We start from the raw sequence: 4,499 nt of genomic DNA on the forward strand, positions 1-4,499 counted from the left end.
TTATTTCCGACACTTGAGAAAGAACAGCAAAGCCTTTATTTATGCCCTGGTGACAGCTGTAGGGAGCCCTGCCGGGGTTTTGCAGCAGGAGAGAGGGCTTGGGCTCCGCGCCAGCGACCACGAGGGAAGGTGGAGATTTGCAGCCACGGTGCAGGGTGGTGCGGGAGGGGGCGGTCAGGGGGTGGAACGATTCTAAGAGAAAACATCCAGCCTCGGGGGGTGGGGGCGGGGGTCCTGGCTAAACCATCCTGACAGGACTCTTGCTGCAGGCAGGCAGGGTGGTCAGACCTCTCGTAGGGGACATGGAAGATGGGGAACATGATCAGAAGTCTCCAGGGTCCCATACCCAGGGTGGGGCCTTCTGGTCCAAGTGACTGAACAGGACTCTGGCTCAAATCCGACCCGGCAGAGATGAACCCTGAAGCCTGGGGGTCCGGGCCACACTGAGAGGATGGCTCGGAGGAGGCCTGTGGAGGGGAGACCTGGCAGGCTGCAGCAGCTGCTCCGCCCGGCCCTCCACATGTCACCTGAAGCAAAGCGCTCTCTCCTGGAAGAAGCCTGGGGACCTATCTCTGTCTCAGAGCCACCACTCAGTCCAAGAACGAGGGAGCTCTGTTGAGGCCGTTCTCTGTCATGATAGTCGCTCAGTCGTGTCCTATTCTCTGCGACCCCATGGACTGTAGCTCTCCAGGCTTTTCTGTCCATGGGATTCTCCAGGCAAGAATACTGGAGTGGGTGGCCATCTCCTCCTCCAGGGGATCCTCCTGACCCAGGGGTCGAACCCGGGTCTCCTGCACTGCAGGCAGATTCTTTGCCATCTGAGTCACCAGGGCAAACCCACCAGGGCATTTCTGGATAAGGATAGCCTTCCCTGTTAGCCCTTCAAGGCTGCTGGTGGGTCCCAGCACCGGTGACAGCAAGGCTGGCCCCACGGTGAGAAAGGGAAGACAGAGGTCACCGCAGGTCACCCGTGGCACCTTCTGACCCCTGATCCTTTCAGGCAGATCCGAAGGAGGGAAGGGTCTCTGGTGGGCAGGGTCTGCAGGTAGCGGTGCTCCTTTTGAGACAGGCTTCCTTTTTCAGCTTCATGGGAATCAAAGCCGGTGCGGAGACGCAGCTTCCCCAGGGTCCCAGGGAGGCTGTCCTGCCAACTGAACGTGCTGCCGGGCGCCTCCCTTTTCCTCCCGGCCCTTCACACCTCCACTGCTGGCTCAGTCCTCACACTGGAGTCCTGCCGGCACCTCCGTAGGTCCAGCAGGTACATAAAACCCTCTGCCCCAATATTTGTTGCAAACCATGTTCCACTGGTTTATGGAGACAGAGATGGTGCCTTCCCTCCCGCCCTCTTCAGAGTCTGTGCTCTGAGCTGAGGTTTGGTCCTCGCGGTCCCCGCTGGCCTGGCCTGTATCCTTGAGCGCTCGGAGGACCGACTCTGGGAATGACCTGTTTCTGTCATGCCTGGGATCCCCGTGACCCCCGTGCTCTTAGCACCCTCCTTGCCACTGTTTAAAGGGACCATCCCTGCTAATATAACCGGAACCGCTGCTAAACTAAAGCATGTGTGTTCAACACTGCTTCACCATCATCTTCGGTTATTAAATACGAGGTCTGGTGAGCCCCACTCGAGGTTTGACATGACACTGCCCCTTGCTGTCCTCGGTCCCATCCCGGGAAGTGTCTTCAAGCCCCTGTGAACCTGTCTCTAGGCCTGGGTCCCAGGGGGGCCCTGCTCTGAGGGACACTGGGCGCCAACCTCACACGCTGCAAATTCTCACTCCACGTCAGGGGTTCCCAGCCTCACCAGCTGCTCTCTTGTGTAGTTGCTGAGTCGTGTCCAACTCTCTGTGACCCAGGGACTGCAGCCCGCCAGGCCTCCCTGTCCACCACCATCTCCCAGAGTTCGCTCAAACTCATGTCCATTGAGTCGGTGACACCATCCAACCATCTCATCCTCTGTTGTCCCCTTCTCCTCCTACCCTCACTCTTTCCCAGCATCACGGTCTTTTCCAGTGAGTTGGCTCTTCGCATCAAGTGGCCAAAGTATTGGAGCTTCGACTTCAGCAACCCTGGGCCTGGGTAATTCGGGAGAGCGGTGGTGGGGGGCCTTCCTGTGCACCTCAGGATATTAAACAGCAACCCCCAGTCTGTATTCCAGATGCCAGTAGCCCCTCACCCTGTGTCACTGTTGTGAACGCCAAACCTCTCTCCAGACCTTGCTCACATCCCCCGGGTGGAGGTGGGGGGTACAAAACCACCCCTCTTTGAGAACCGCTGCACTACCTCATGGAAGTTGCGTCTTTAATTTTCTTGGTGGCTGGAAGGGAAAACATGGAGGTGAGGGAGCAAGTTCTTTAAGACAGAGGATGCACGTCTCAGGTCAGCATCCTCAGCCTGCACCGCTTTCCTTAACGCAGCTGCTGGTCACTGTTTCCCCCTTCACTGGTGTCTTACTGGAGCCCAGACACCCTCCCCCCTTGATGCCCCCCAGTCTCCCTTCCCCCTTTCCTGGGGTCTTACCGGGGCCCAGACACTCTCTCCCCTGGACGTCCCCTGGTCTCCCTTTCCCCCTTCACTGGCATCTTACTGGGGTCCAGACACTCTCTCCCTTGGAAGCCCCCCGGTCTCCCTTCCCCCTTCCCTGGGGTCTTACCGGGGTGCAGACACCCTCTCCCCTGGATGCCCACAGGCTGCTCCCCCGCAGTCTCTCACTGGCCCCCAGGCTGCCCCTTGCAGGGTCAGTGTGGGCAGACCTGGAGCGATCCACCTCCTCCCCTCTCTCCGCGTTCACTCCCGGGGCGGTGAACCCCTCCGTCTGCCTGGCTCCCAGTCCCAGCCGACTCCACGCAGCCTGGTCCGCTGGCCTGGACTCCACAGGAGCAGGTCCCCGGCTCTGTGCGCTCTCCTGCAGCAGGGGAGAGGCGCCCTGACCGTCCCGCCGGGTTACCTGCCGCGTGTTCCCCACTTACAGGCCCGGAGCCGGCGGGGTCCCTTCCCTCCTCTCCTCTCTCCCGCACGTCCAGCTCGCGGGCAGCCGGGCAGTCCAAGCGTTTGCATCCCAGGCTCCCATCGTGCCCTCCGCCCTCCCTCACGCCTGTCCCAGTTTGCTCATCCCAGCAGTGCTTTGACACAAGAGTCGTCTCAGATTCCCCAGCCGACCAGGAAAGAGTGAAGTCACGGCCCGACCTTGCTGTGTCTGTGTTCTCACTGTCCCCCGCCCCTCCCAGACGTGTCCCGACCGGCTCCAGGCACCTCCGACCCCCTTCAAGAGGCTCTTCCCCTCAACATCTGTGGGCCCCCTCCCCTACCTCATTCACTTCTCTGCTGCAGCCCCGCTCCCCCAAGCAGAGGGTCTGCCTGGGGAGGCTGTCTAGACCAGCTTGGCTGACAGTCTTCTGAGCTCTCGTCACCCCCTGGCATGACCTGCCTGTGTGCTGATGGGTTCAGTCGGCTGGAACTGGCGCGTCGTGGAGGAGAAGCACTTTGTATTCATTCTGGGACCCCAGCACCTAGAGCATGCCTCACTTGTGCAGTTATTCAACAGGTCTCGTTGTGGAAAGAATTAATAAGTGATCAATTAACAGTTAACTAATCACTAATTAACAAATGAGTGATTAATAACAAATATCTGGATTAAAAAATATAGGTTAGTCAGATTAAAAACCAGGAACTCCACAGTTGTTCTCCATGACACTCAGCTACATGAGCTGAAAAATGCATGTCAGCAACGTGGGTGTTTGTAGCAGCTTTGTTCATACTTGCTGAGACTTGAGAGCAACTCAGATGACCTTCAGTAGGTGCACAAATAGATAAACTGCGCTCCATCCAGTCAATGGAATACTATTCAGTACTAAAAAATGCGCCTTAAGCCATGAAAAGACATCAGTTCAGTTCAGTCACTCAGGCATGTCCAACTCTTTGAGACCCCATGGACTGCAGCACACCAGGCCTCCCTGCCCATCACCAACTCTTGGACTTTGCTCAAACTCATGTCCATCAGGTCAGTGATGCCATCTAACCATGTCATCCTCTGTCATCCCCTTCTCCTCCTGCCTTCAATCTTCCCCAGCACCAGGGTCTATGAAAAGACATGGAGGAAACAAGTGCACATTACGAAGTGAAATAAGCCAATATTAGTGGGCTAAATCCTGTATGATTCTGACTCTTACGACATTCTAGAAAAGGCAAACTATGCAGACAATAAAGGCTTCCCAGGTGGTGCTAGTGGTAAAGAACCATCCTGCCAATGCCAGAGACTTAAGACATGCTGGGTTGATCCCTGGGTGGGGAAGATCTGCTGGAGGAGGGCATGGCAACCCACTCCAGTATTCTTGCCTGGAGAATCCCATAAACAGAGGAGCCCAGCTGGTTATGGCCATAGGATCACAAAGAGACACTGCAGAAGCGACTTAGTATGTATGCATGGAGACAGTGAAAAGATTGTGTTTCTGGGGCTTGGGGAGAGGGGAGGTGAATAGGTGGAGCACAGAGGATTTTTAGAG

General features: G+C 56.9%; 1 long non-coding RNA gene across 1 annotated transcript; it reads right to left on the reverse strand.

Moving 5' to 3' along the window:
* LOC122683759 lies at positions 1–3,489 on the reverse strand. The gene is made up of 3 exons (XR_006337809.1): positions 3,306–3,489; positions 2,651–2,902; positions 1–2,314 (listed from the first exon to the last, which is right to left on the reverse strand). It is a non-coding gene; the product is annotated as an uncharacterized LOC122683759 (long non-coding RNA).
* Positions 3,490–4,499: the final 1,010 nt, after the last annotated feature.

This window comes from Cervus elaphus, chromosome 25, assembly GCF_910594005.1.
Source record: "Cervus elaphus chromosome 25, mCerEla1.1, whole genome shotgun sequence".
Taxonomy (NCBI): Eukaryota; Metazoa; Chordata; class Mammalia; order Artiodactyla; family Cervidae; genus Cervus; species Cervus elaphus.